The following is a 14,746-nucleotide window of genomic DNA, read 5'->3' as shown; positions in this document are numbered from 1 at the left end:
TCAGAGACCCAAAGTGTTTTCAATCCCTTTTACTATCCCATAAGAAAATTAAATTATTAGGGTAGAGAACACAGTGAGTTGAGTAACAGCATAATTAAAATGATACACTGAAAACAAAACAATTTTATCTTAAGATAGTGGGACACAATCACAAACAAGCAAAATATGGACAGATAAAGAGTTCCTGCTCCTCACTTGGAAGCTGCCACTATGAAAATGGTTTAAATTCAGTTGTTTTTCCACACCTCTTGGAGATGTGCACAGTCTGCTCTTTGAACTAAGGTTTGGCAAGACTTTGATCCTAAATGAAGGATCTCAGAGAGTGTAAGTGTCAAAATGATAATGTTTTTTTTCAACTTTTTGCCCAGTCTCTGCTCAGTGCTGCTGCCCACTGCTGTGGGCAGCGTTCAGACCTGTAAATCCTACTTCTAGAGGTAACACAAAACTCAGTTTTTCTCTGTCAGCTCGGCTGCCTTTATAGAGACTTGCTTTTTTTCCCAAAATTCAGAAGCATCTCATGATACTTCGTATGTATTTGTTGAAATAACACACTGAAAAGATTCTTCGTTTGAAAAGCAGAGATCCAGATACCCAGAAAATGTATAATAATCATTAGGGAAGCACTAAACTGCCTGTTTTCCCAGTCATGACTTGTACCCACTTGTTCTTCGGGAATATTTCTAGACATGTGCCACCAAACTGGTGCCTATCAAGTGGTGGGATTAACTTGTTACTATATTGAATTTCATTGTTTTGTTCTGCCTGTACAGAGATGTATTGAATTCCATTTTTTCCCCCTTTATTTTGTGTGCCAGTTGCACAGGACTGTTTATTCCTGGGATGCACAGGTTAGTCCTTCCTGCATTTCACGTCTCAGTTATCTTCCTTCATGTGCACTCCTGCTCCTTTATGTCCAGACTTAGCTCACATTTTAGTGCTCTCTCACGTTCCCTTGCCTGGGGAGCACCTTAATTCCCTGTAACTCACATATTGATGGGGGGGAAGATGGTACAATTGCCCATGATTAGGTATATTTAATTCTCCTCTTCCCAATGAACAAGTTGGAATCTGGTCTTAAGAGATTTTTTATCACTATTTGCAAAACTTTGCTCATTGCTGCCAGTAGCACTGAAAACTCTAGGCAAGGCAAGGCAATTTTCCTCTCCACTGATGAGAATTAAAACAAGGCACTTAAAGCCACATACAGATCTCAATTTTAATAAATGCTCATATTTGAAACTATGATCGATTCAGCTGCCCTGTGTCAGCACACCTTTTGACTTTTCACAAGTTTTTCTAGCCAAAAAGGATTAGGTGTGGTGTTGGGAAGCGTCAGGTTTGTTAAGTACCTTGTTGGTGCCCTCTTAGCCACCAGCTGTTAACTGACAGCAGGAGAAGCATTTCCAAAGTGGCTGAGCTGACCCAAGATGACATTTCCAAGCATGGGGTAGGTTATCTTGCTGCTCTCATCACAACAAGCAGAAACTGCTCATGTCATTTGGCACATCTTGAACTACAGCATCAGGTATCGCAGACTTTCCTTCTGCCTCTTCCAGAAGGCCTCATGTTATCACAGCAAAGCCAGCCCAAAAAGCAAGAAGGGAGTGTGACAAGGGGGTCAAAACACGAGTCTCAATGCTTTGATTTCAGGGAAATGCCTCCATGTCTCCCTGGAAGTGATCACAGATTTTCTAGGATGTTCCCAAGGAGGGAATGGGACCTCACTGCACTGGCTGGGTGTTTAATTGCATCTCTTCAATGCCTGTTTCCATTGGCATGCACATGCACCTTTCTACTTAAATAGCATACATAATTTTTTCCATCCCTTGTTTGGGAAGTGCTCATCCTTTGGTCAATGCAGAGCAGCTTGCTTGTTCTTTAGGCTGCTGGTGGTTGCAATTTAATGAAGTCTTGTGATATGGCAGGTGTTATTTTTACATTATCTCAATATTAGAGAGTTGCAGTTGGGAAAATGTCTTTAACTTAAAAAGCAAAATTTACTTCCAGGTTTTTAAGATGAAAGCTAACAGTGCAAAATGGTAGATCATGCCAAAACCAGTACACAAATACACCTCTTAAATGTATTAGGTTAAAACTTAGAAAAGATATGTTTCTGCCTGATTTTTGGAGTCCCGATGTGTGACATCTTTGGATGCTTTGATATGTTAAGCGGAGCAGTGCTGGTTGCATGTTGCTACGTGAGACCAAGAGATAGTTTGAAGCTTCTTTAATAGCCTGCATGCTCAGAGCTGAGGAAGGGAGGGAGCTCTAAGGAGACATTAAGGAGCCCGAAGCAGACACTTCCCACGGCACCTGGAAGGGACACTCGCCAAAGGTGCATGACTTGATCCTGGCAGCAGATGCAAGCCACAACCTGCCATACTGGTAGTGTTGTGACAACATGGGTTTTACCGCTTCGGGATTCAAGGCGAGGAGGTAACCAGCACTAGAACCTTCCCAGTGCTGTGAGTCACGCTTTATACCCATAAAAATCATTTGTCAGCTACCTGGCCCACTGTCCTGTCTTTGACAGTGACTAATGGTGGATGCCTAGGGGAGAGCACAGGAACAGGCTAAGGATGTAATTATACCTCACCAGAATGTTTTCACAGCTGTGGCACTCTGTAGGTCAGAGGCTTCTGGATCTAGAAATGGTTTTCTGTTGCCCAGTATTTTTTTTCCATTGATTTGTTCAATTGCCTTTTAACCTAGAAAACTGCTCAATACCCAGTGTCCTATGGCAAGTAATTTCTCGTCTGACTCTGCTGGGTAATGAGATAGACCCTGTGTTTTAAACCTCTCTCCTACAGCTTCCTTTGGTTTCTTCCCCTCCTCCATCCCGACATTGGAAGAGACACTGAACACCACATCCTCATTCACCTTTTCCACGCCACTCATGATTTTGCCCATTTCGCTCATGCCAGCCTTTGGTTAACTCTTTTATGGCTCAAGAGGTCCAGCATATTGAACCATTCCTCACAGAAAGGCCTTTTCCTACCTTTGATCACCCTCTCAGGTTAAGAAAGCTCGTTAAACAGCGGCTGTTGCTCAGCTCCGTGAATTGCAATGACCGCCTGGATGAGCATGACTAGCATTTTAGCAACTTGCTAATACCCTGCTATCAGTCTGACAGAGAAAAGCCACGCAAAGCCCAGGATGCAGGAAGAGCAGACCGATGCTTGAGACCCAGCTCTGATGCCCTCAGTCTCACCAGGCTCTCCTGGGCTCTGCATTGAGAACGCATGAGCTCATGGCAGTGATGGTATCTTCAGAGCATGGTCCCACACACCTTCACCCTCCCTCCCACCCCCTCAGCTGAAATCGCATCATGGGGCATTCCTGGGCGGCTGATGGATGCGCACCTCCTGACTCAGGCACAGCTCCTGCCACCGCTTGTTGTTCCTGGAGCTGTGAGCATTAGCTGTCTGTAACTCTGCTTGGCTGGCAGCACGGGGACTGTGGAGTAAGTGCTTTCTTGTAAGAAGCGCCTGGTGTTGCCAATGCCAGTTTGCCTGCTCCCACGGAGAACCGGTGTTGGCTGTACGATCCCTGCCAACCAGGGAGACGGGTCCGGTAACCTTGGGAAGACACCTTGCTCCTGGTGTGACACATCCCTGCAGGCAGCGCCTGGAGACGTGGGCAGTGCGACTCCACATGTCCCTGATTTCTGCAGCGCTGCCCGTGGCAGCACAACAGCTTTTTCATTTCCACCCCCTGTTTGTCCAATATGCAGATGATATTTCTCATCTGTAGCAGTCTGGGCTGTGACTTTCCGTATTCCCCTCAGCATCTTTTGTGCAGGGACAGCTGTGCGCAAGTGTTCACTTACTGGGTTTTAGGGTCACCGATGTCATTTGGGAAATCTTAAACAGCTGGGGAGTTAGTTATGAGGAAATATGAGTGATGGCAGGGAGGATCCAGAGAGATGGGAGGGTGCAGGACATCAAACACTGATTCTTAAAGTGCAAAGTTAAAACTGGCCGATTGATCCAACCCCCCAAAAGGTTGTGTCAGGATCTGTCAAAGCTCAGACTGTGTCTGGCTCTGAAGTTCTGGTTCAGATCCAGCTCCACTTTAAATACGATTTTGCCCAATAGGTTTTTGATCTGAGTGCAGACACAGGCTCGAGTGACAGGTAACCTCTGCTCGCCATGCCTCTGCTCCAGCAGATAGCCCTGCTGTGGTTTGCAGGAAGGGTTTTTTTGGGTGCACCTGAGCCCATGGCCTCTTCTTTCTCAGCAGTACCCAGGTTGGGTGGTGGTGGTTTTTTAATCAACAAAATGACTTCCCTTGGAACCACAGATTTTTCTATCATGAATGCTTAGGAAAATATTATTCAGCTCATGTGTAATGCAAGTCTCAGGTTGCATTAGGAGATGGGATGTGATAGAACACGATGGTAATGAGTCACCTCGTATCATGTTTTATTGTGATGTGTCAGCTGAGAAAGCTAGAGAGCTATAGGTGTTTCTACCAGCCCAGTTATGAAACAACTGCTGGTTCATGTGAAGATTATTAAGTTTTTCCTAGGCTAGTTAGTAGATAGGTTTAGGTCTGTGGCTTAGCAATGTTTTGCTTAAGTTGCTAACAATGAGCTGCCTCAGAATCTATTTTCCACCCAGTAAAGTCATCAGTCCCTTGTTAGCAAGGGCTAACCTTGCTCAAAACTCCAGTCACCAGGACGAGACTGCCTCTCTTGGCAGAGGGGAAAGTTTGTGAGATTGTCTTTATTTTAGGGCTACTTTCTGCTGGCATTGAGTAGAAGAGGGTGATGATGCCATCGCCCGTTGCTGCTGTAGAACTGAGAATATGAAGGCATGATTTGGAAAGTCAGGAGGCTAGAGCCCGGCCCTATACTTCTCAATTTAATCCAAAGAGTGACAGATGCCCAGACACAAGCAGAAAAACTCAAAGGATTTTCAAGGGAGGCTTTTCATTTCCATTACTGCTGGCTGTATTGCTGGCGGTCATTAAGAAGAAACGCACAGGACCCTTCAGGACGTTGCAGCAGCCCTGGGTATGAAATTGTGTCTATGGGATGCGGGTGATGGAATCGGTGGAGACCAACGGGTCTCAGTCCCTCTCCACCACTGGCCTGGTGAGACCTTCAGCCAACTGCTTTGCCTCCTGCTGCAATGCCCATGGATTTGCCAAAGCTGCACAAGCAAACAGCCGCTCAGCTGGGCAGTCGGGAAGTATCTGATGCACATGATCTGCTATGGTGATGGTGGATGAGTTTGTTTTTTTTTTTTTGTAAAAGTTTAGATAAATTTTGAGAATAGGGATTTATATGTTCAACTTTTCTTTTTGCGTTATTTATTTTGACTAGGAGGGGACTCAGCGGGGAGCTGTAGTTTCTAGCCCCTCACACAGGGGACAGATTTGGGGCAGGTATACGTGTCTCCTCTCCCACAGCTCTGTGGCGTCTCCTGACTGCGACTCTTCGGCAGGCCCCGTCCCTTCAGCCCTACGTCTCTCTGCAGCAGAGAAAGTCAATTCAGTGAAATGCCCTGGAGCTTTTGCTGTGTCAATAAACAGAGACCAGGATAGGACCTTTCCCTTCATTTTTATACCATGGTTTAAACTCCCCTTCTCTAACGTGTCGGTCTCGCACCATTAACCCCTTGCAGCCCTGGTTGGAGGAGAAGGTTTCCTAGCGGGGTTGTAAATGCTTCAGAGGAAGCATCTGGGGAGGGAAGGTGAATAATGGAAATGTTAACAGACCTTTCATTACACACCCGATACATCATTACTTAATTTCTTTGCTTTTGTCTCCTGTTTTTATAGTTTTTTTTTCCCCTGATCAATAGCATTCATCCTACTCAGTGAACAGGCTTGATACTGTTTTTATGGTGTGAAAATTACTGTTGCTTTGACTGGCTCCTATTACCAGGTGACACTGCTTGGCAGAAAACAATGAATCTTCCTATTATTTGGAAAATAAATGTGATTTATGGGAGCAGCAATCGATAGTGGTCTGCGTCTTGCTGTCAGAGTGCTTGCTTTCTTGAAATAAGGCTTTTACCTTTGGAGTGTGAAGGCTGTTTGTCTAGTGCTGTGGAGCAATTTATAATATATATTTTTTAATCTCAGCTTTTACTAAGAATTTTTTTAAAGATGATGATAAAGAAAACATCTGTTGTCTTTTTAAGGGTTTGATGCCTATGTGAAAAGCAATTGTGTAGGTGCGAAGTTAAGCACGCTGGCAGGGAAGGACGTTGTGGATGCTGGAGATGATGGAGGGAGGTGGAGGAAGGGGAAAGCTGACCATCGAGCACCTGCTATCCCTTCCCTTCACTCACTGGAGAGATGATGGTCAACGCTGAGGATTTATTATTAAAAGCCCACAACACTGATAACAAAAAATGGACCAATTTAGCTGCAGGGAAGCAGAACTGCTTCACCTCATAGCTGTGCAAGACCTTATCTGGAGATGCCTGGGGAGGCCTGTGAGGCTGTTCCTGGTTTTTCTGTTCATTCTTGCTCTTTTGCAGCAACCTCTCTGTTGCCTGCTGGTTGGCCTCATCCATTGTGGGCAAACTCTGCCCCCAGACAGCACAGGGGTGGGCCCTCTTCCTCTAATGCCTGTGCTGAAAATGTCTTGTGCTTCTTGAAGGACTAGTAAATAAAGAGCTTACCTATTTGGGGACAGTTTTTGTGTCTCTCTTAGGGCAAAGGAACTAAGGGAGCTCCTCATTGCTTTGGATTGATTTTTTTTTTTTAATTAAAAATAGACGTGGTCTCCAAGTTGCCTCAACTCTTTGGCTTATTCCAGTCTTAAGAATGATTTAAACTACTGTTCTGGTGTATTTACACAGAGAGAGAAGGCTGCCTGGCTGAGTGCATATATCAGCACCTCTGCAAGCAATTACAGTTGAAGCCACACCCTGAGCTCTTCCCCATAATTGCATCTCTCGTGCCAAGGAAGAGAGGACACAGCCCCCAGGGCAGCAGAGCTGAGGGTCACCTCAGCTGGGCACGGGGACCCCACACCTCCAAGGTCGGATGCCTTGGGAGAGCTGCGATGCCCCAAGCCCCAAGCTGGAGAGCCACCCAAGTGATTCTGGTCCCAGGGTGGAAATTTTCACCTCCTAGGGATCAAATTTAACCTCAGCAAACAATTCCGTCCTACAACACACAGCCTAAGGGGCCATACTTTTTTGCAAAATTACTGGTGAAGGAAGCCTTGTGTCCAAAAAGGTATGTCTGCGCGTTTGCGCAGGAAAGGCTGAACACTGACTATACACCTATTGCTGCTGGATGAAGGACCAAAGACACAGGGCCCAAATGACTTCTCTGCATAGAACTGAGCTGCTCAGAAAAACAGTTAACCCAGAGATTTTTGTTAACGTATTTTGACAAAGATGAATGTTCTCTTAGGAAGCAGGTACATCAGATGGCAAGAGGTTGATCATTAATTTTAAAAAGTCAATTTTCTGTCAGGTAAAGTTTTATTTTGGAGATGTTTTGCTATCCCTTCCTGCTAGCCTTTTTGCTCTGCTTTGGGGCTGGTTTCTGGTCAAGCTGAAGTGAACACCTGAAAGTTGTTTCTTTCTCCATGGAAATAAATATGCATGCATACATATATGTATGTATATGTACCTTAAGCACCCTTCTGGATAGTTTCAACTACTTTTCTTAAGCCAAGAGGATGGATACTGTACTAGCAGCTAGGAGGATGAAGCAAACTGGAATTGCCTTTATCAGTCTTAAAACAGTGGAATCGGCAGTTTTCTGAATATCTTTGTGCAGAGCCTCTGAGTTTATGTTCAGGTAGTGCCAAACACTGTGGTGATCTAACCCTAATTTGGGTCTTCTCAGTAAAACGCCTTTGTTTTATGGTCAAGAGGGGTTTATTACAAAAATCTGATCTGCTACACTACATGGGTCCATATAATTTCCCTTAATGACGCTTACCACTGAAGTTAGACCTCACAGCAAACCCAGAATGTATCTCATAGAGAAACACCCAGCCACAACTGGAATAATTATCTCTTTTAGGCATCATCTCTTACAGAAGGTATTTCAGTTTACTCTGCTCCTCAAACAGCGGCTTCTTCCAAGGAACTGCCTGTCTGGCTGCAGTGCCTTTACACAGGTAGGACCGTCTCTGGCCAGGACTAAACATAGGGTTTGTGCTGAGTTAGCTACAAGGAATGGGTTTCAGTGGGTAATATAGAATAAATACAGCTGCCAGGGTAACTATAATTGTACTGAATTTGATAAATTACGCTGTTGCTAAAGGGACTTTGGTGTCGTTTATTCCTTCGACTTGCAAGAGTTGGATAGAGATAGAGAGCTGTCAAAGGGAGTCCACAGTTTTGTTTCCTTATCTGAAATTAGAGCTCCAGGACATAGCTGTATTCTTGCACTTTGAAGATTAATTTAAAATAAATACCATACTGTTTATATCAGGCTCTTTCCTTCTGTCTTGGCTTTTTGTCACGTGTGGATGTACTTATTGCAGGTGCAGCTTTCCCTGCTGCCCCCCTTCAGAGAGGACGGATTCCTGTGTGTTTACCTGGCTCCTGGTGCAGGATTCAGCACTGTGTGTTTTGGCACTGAGTTTCTAGTGATAAGTACCTTTACTGGGATAATGACACCTGAACTTGAAGAGGTGTTACACATTAATTATACCAACACAGACAGATAGTCTGAAGTAAAATTTTGGACTTATTTAAGGCTTCACATATGTAACATAAATAAGCTATTGCTATGTGTATCATTATACTGAATCTCAGTCTTAAAGGATATTTTATTTTGATCGGGAAACAGACTAGCCAAGTAACAGAAATCCCACGTTGCTACCTCAGAATCTTGTCGTAAACTGATGACATTACCAGGATGTGTCCTCTATAAAAGATCCTGAAAAGGTCTTCCTATTTGAATTAAACCTTGTGGAGTGCACAATGCTTTTCTGAATGGAACTAACCATTCCTTAATTTAGCCCTGGCAGTTGCTGTGCTATTTGCACTAACATATACTAATATTCAGTGAATTAAATCATGATGTATCCTTCCAAGTGCAGTAGTGAAGAAATCCCATCAACCCACATTACCTTAAAGCAGCCTTCACCAGCTAATTTGTATTGCTCCAAACGTAGAGCACTTTACTGCGATGAGTTAACTCCAATACTTACATAGTAAACCCCCAAATCCTGCTATCATTTATGAGCCTAGAAGGAGCTTTGCTCCACAAAGCTTAATGTACTCCTGTCAGGTTCCCGACTTCATAAATAAAGCAGTGCTTTGCTTTCCCCCTAGGAAGAGGTTGTTGCGTTCCTGACTCTCATCAAATTGAAACCGTTACTAAAACAGCTTTTTGGCATCAGCCAAGAGCCTCCTACTTTGTAAGCTACCTCATCCTCATTTTTGATACAGCCGAATTTCCTAGCACATTAGCCTAATTCATCACCTTTGTAAAAAATTTGTTATGATTTTTTTGTTTAGAGTCCTTCTGTTTTTCTGCAATTCCTGAGCATGTGAGGCTGCAAAGCCTACTAATCTGGAAGCACAATTTTTGCTGGAGGAATCAGCCCTTACAGATATGAAGTTCAAAGTTGGAAATTTGCTGGAGTGAGGGTGGGCTGGAGGCAGAAAGTGGTTTGATGTATGATGCATGACCACATTACAAACATAACTCTGTACTTGAGAAGGTGGCTTTCATGGTTACGAGAGTAGCCTGGGACTTAGAGGATCTGCATGCCGTTCTTGACTCTGCTCCTGCCTTCTTGAGTCAATCCTAAAATGGTTACCAGTCAGCCTATCTCTCTGTTCCTCATGTATAATTTAATCCTTTCTCCTGCACTTCGTTCAATCCATTTAGCTCATTAATTCTTCAGACCAGGAACTCAATCATGCTGTTTCACAAGGCAAGCACACAGAGAAATAATGTGGAGCAATACTGATTAAACAATCTTGTAGCTTATAAAAATGAAATTCAGCCCTACAGAGTACTCCCCCTAACTACCAATACCGAGACAACACATTTCTTCCTCTCCCTGAAATCTAGACACACCAGAGATGGAGATGGGTGAGGTCTGCTAAGTGCCCCGCTCCACCCTTCTGCTGGTGGCTCTCGTTGCATCCCCTCTCATTCTGCCTAATTGTATTTGCAGTGCAAGTATTTGTATAACCACAGCCATATCCGAGGGCTTTCCCAGAGATAAGATGTTTTATTTCACTTCCATCCGGAGCTATCTGCAAAATAATGTAATTAGTTTATCCTGTGTTTGTCAAGAGAAAACAAAACTGAACAGTTTAAATGGTATTTGGAGGAACAACACATTCTTGCCCTTTGGCATAATTCAGCCTATAACTCTTTATCCAGCTGTGCTATGATGTCTACCATTCTGGGACATGACACAGAGCAGGGCTATAGGAAGACAGCCTCTTGATTTAGAGGAAAATTGCAGCACATCCATCACAGGAAAACTTATTCAACTCCTTCAGTTGTTGTAACATTAGTTTTTGTAGGTACTCACCTTTTCAGGGCGTGGGTTAGTGCAGAAGCAACGCAACCAGTTCTCTTCTGGCTTTCCTCCAGCTCTGTCCCCAGCACGCTGGACGTGAGTCCCACTGGAGTGGAACAGACCCTGTAACTGTCCTCTGTGAGGGGTTTAAATATATTTTCCTGCTTGTTAGACAAACCTAATGTAACCCTAACTATCCAAGCCAACTAGCGTGGTAAAAAGATGCTGTAAGATCTCAAGAATCCAGAGCAAAAGGAGGAACATTTAAAAAGGCCTCCAAAACAGCTACCTTTAATGGAATTAGATAGCTTAACTAAATAAATAAGAAGCTATTGCTTGTGAAAAAAGATCTCAGTGATTTCGCCTGAGGTAAAAGCAGTAGAGCAAAAGAAAAAAAAAAAGTCTAAAAAAAAAAATCCCTCACCATAAATCCGAAGGGACTTGTCAGCTCTACGGCAGAAATTGCAGAGACCACTCAAGCAAAAAGAGGATTACGCTATCTCCTATCAAAGCATGCATAGGCTGGATTTTTACAGCATCTTAAACAGAAAGTGGTGGGGCTTGGTTTTTTTTTTGTTTTTTTTTTTTTTGTTTGTTTTTTTTTCTTCCAGCTGTGGCAAAGATTGGAAGAAAAAATATACACAATACAGTCCCTAAGGTAATGTCTTTCCAGTGGGACCAGTGCCTACAGCCTCCTTCTAGGGCCATCAGCTTTAACAATTATAAAACTGCTCTGCTTTGCACAGTGACACCAAAGGCAGTGCGAAACATTTACATTTTTGCTTAAATCTATGAAGACCCGTGTCCCACAGCGCTGAACCTGGGCTCAGTGAGAAGTGAGCTAACCTGGCTGTGAGAAGGCAAGGACATAGCTGGTGACGAAGGGCCCTGGATGCTGCCTGATGCAGGAGAGCTGGAAACAGCTACGCTACCACAAATCCTGCCTCCTAATCCCCTCTGACCTGAGCTCCTGATCCAAGACACATCAGCGCTCAGGCTTCCAAAAATACCAGGCATGCCCTGAGCATACTCACATTAGCACAGCCTCCACCGTGAGACTGTGGTACAAGCTTGTTTGCTCCATACTAGAAGCACCGTGCTTGCCTGTCGCGCTGCCTCCCTGTCGCCGCAAGACAATGTGACTGTATTTACAAGTAGCAGAAATTGGGCAAATTATTACTGGAGTGTGAATAAATGATTCCTTATTAAACCTCAAAATTTTTTCCCTGAGCCTTCAGCTTTTCAGACTGTGCCTTTGCTTAAGTGTGTAGTTGACTCTAAGCATTATGAGGAGGGGATTGATAACATTGCTGCTGTATAGTCCTCAGCTCTGGTACAAGTCACTTCGTTGCTCTGGTCATCTTCTTCTTTACAAGGTCCTTCCAGGTACCATCTCCTCTAGGCTCAGTCCAGCTCCTCTCTTCTTCATTCCTGCAACTTCTCAGTTGGGCCGGTGGCAGCTTTCGGGGGCACAGACAAGCTCACCTCCATTTGGTGCGTCCCTTGCCTTACTTATTATACGGCTCCTGCAGTCATTTTATAATAAACTATGCCAGGGCAGCATAACTGGGCATCTTCACTTGCCCGTCTTCAGACCTGCTGGTGCACTGTGTGTTCGGTGACTGGTCCTTCATATCACACTGTGATTCAGCCTGGCTCCCACTATCTGCTTTGTGTCTTTAACCAGTTTTTCCCTAAAGAGAGAACAGATATGGTTTTAATTTGGAGTCTCCTTCTGGGCTTTCAATTCACTCTTCTAAAAGATATTAATTCAAGGACAGACACAATTTTCTCTGTCTTTTCCAGCCTTAGCTTCTGGTGCTGTTGAGGTAATGTGTCTCTGTCTGTCTGGCTTTTAGTTATGAAGCCTTTGCCACTGTATAACTGTCTCCCTTTCCTTTTCTAGTTTTTTTTTTTTTCCTTGCCACTCTATTGCCAGCTGGAGAAAAACTGTTATATCCTTTCTATGGACAGAGCATAAAGAGATAAAAAGGCAATTCCAATGCCAAAGCTCAGAGTCTACCTGCCCAGCCTTCAGCCACCACCCTTCCTTGGTTAAACCTGACAGCTTCCTAAGTCTGGAGCCTCCTCAGGTTCTCTTTGGAGATTTCCCTAAACATTCCTACATGTTCTGTGTGCAGAGACACACAACCACCAAGTTCATGCAGCAACCTGCATTCCTGCTGGTAGCCATCAACAAGGTGCTCTGTGCCCACTTCCACCTTCAGAGTCTACCCTGAAAATGTCCATGTGCCTAAGGATGGTCTCAATTTATGCTCACCAGATGATAGATAAAACCTTCTGCTGGGATGGAGCAGTTGCAGGTTCACATCCCTCAGCAGCCTGAAGGCTTCACAGCATTATCTTCTGCCCACAAGGCTCTTCTCTTGGAGAGAGGAGAATAACTGGGCATCTTTAGAAGAGCTATTCAAAGATTTCATACAGCATGGGCAAGCTCCAGCACAAGAACATACCCAGTGCCAGACCTGGTGAGCAAGACTCCTACAGCCCATGAGCACCATGCAATGGGCCTCATAGGTCTGCAGCAGCAACCTTGCCTTCGAGATGTCACATTTTTGTAAAAAACAGTAGACTTCAATGTCTACCATCAGTAGAGTCCTCTCCACAGGAGAGCTTCATGTGGAAGTGGCTTCAAGACGAAGCCTCTTCCCCTATAACGCTTGATGTCGTTCCCTAAGGTGTCTGACTTGCAACAGTGCTCTTTTTAGGTATGAGAGTGCCCAAGTTCTGCTTATAAATCTAATCCTAAATAACTCACCCAGGTTAAAATAGAGAATTTATTCTGAAGCTAAGATATCAATCCAGTTTGAATTTACATCATCCCTTTTTAACCTCAAGACTTCTAAATAGGATTGCCTCAGTATTGTATTATCAAACAGTATTCAAGGATGCTGTCGATCTACAAGGCTGCTGTAGAAGAGAATTCATTGCTCAGTATGTGGTTAAAATGAATTCCATATCTTTACAGGTTTATACATTTAGCTTCAGGCATTTTATTATGACTGGTGCTAACTATAAGCTTTCAAAATAAACGTACATGTATTGTTCTATATTGTAAGTAAAGTGACCATAATCCCTACTCTGCCTAGTTTTCCTGTTTTAAAAAATCTTCTAACCGGGATTTTGTAGACCAGTACTGCCTTCCTTGAGTTATTTCAGATTAATAATTCTGATGCCGGGGAAATATTTTACTGGTCCCTCCCTCATCCCCTAGAAAATCCATTCATATTTTAAAAACTTAGAAGAAAAACAGAAATTTCCCAGTTCCCAACTGTCATTTGCTCCTTATAGCCTACTTTTGGAGTGTGCCAGAAGCTCTCATCAGTCTCTTGATGATGTATACATGGTGCTCTCAGCATAATGTATGGCTGTGGACAAGACATAGGCACATGAAAATAATGGCTGCTTATTTTGCTATCAAAATGCTCTTTGACCTTGACCCTTGGCTGGAAACCACTATATTATTCATTCAAGTCTTGTGTTGTCTCTTCTCTTTACTTGTAATACATGTTGTGTGTAGGCTTTATTACTAAGTACAGGTTACAGATTTCACAACTGGGAATAAAATCACAATGTTAGCACAACACCCCCAAATACTAATCTGTCTGCTAGGTTTCTCATGGGAGCTAGTTACTCTTTGCACGATCTCAGCACCTTCCTACTGACCCAGCACAGGAGCAGAACTAATATTAGGAAGTGCTAAACTCACTGTTAGTGTAGGATAATTTTATTTAAAACACTAGCCTAAATCCCAATTGAATTTGTTTGCTGAACCATGAGCCCTTGGTGTCGCACAGATACCATTTTTGTGTGTGAAAGTATAGATTCTTGCTTAGAAAGACTTAGCCGATATTAATGACATAGCTGCATCTACATTGCATGAATCAGTACGTGCCATAAACTGCTTGAAGACTCGTTAAACCTGATGAATTAAATAACCCTCCTGGGCTGGAGAGACATGTTGCTGTTATAGTTTATGATATATCATATATCACATCTGTTTGTTATTGTTCTACCCGTGTTATTTTGTATGTAAAAGGGATAATGCCAGCAGGAGTAAGTCCTGCTTATTTTGGAAGAAACAGATGCTCTGCAAACAGGAGACAGTGTAAAAAGCCTGGAAATGGGGAAATCTGCTGGAAATCTCTCTGATAACCTGAGGAAGCACTGGAGGACTTGTCTATATGGAGAAAGAGCATGAAGAATATTATTATGGAGTAGCTATTATACTGTGGGCTGGTTTTTTTTTCACAG

Source organism: Platalea leucorodia (genome assembly GCF_965183815.1).
Source record: "Platalea leucorodia genome assembly, chromosome: 1".
NCBI classification, from domain to species: Eukaryota; Metazoa; Chordata; class Aves; order Pelecaniformes; family Threskiornithidae; genus Platalea; species Platalea leucorodia.
The sequence above is the reverse complement of the archived record's forward strand: the minus strand, read 5'-3'. Positions refer to the sequence as shown.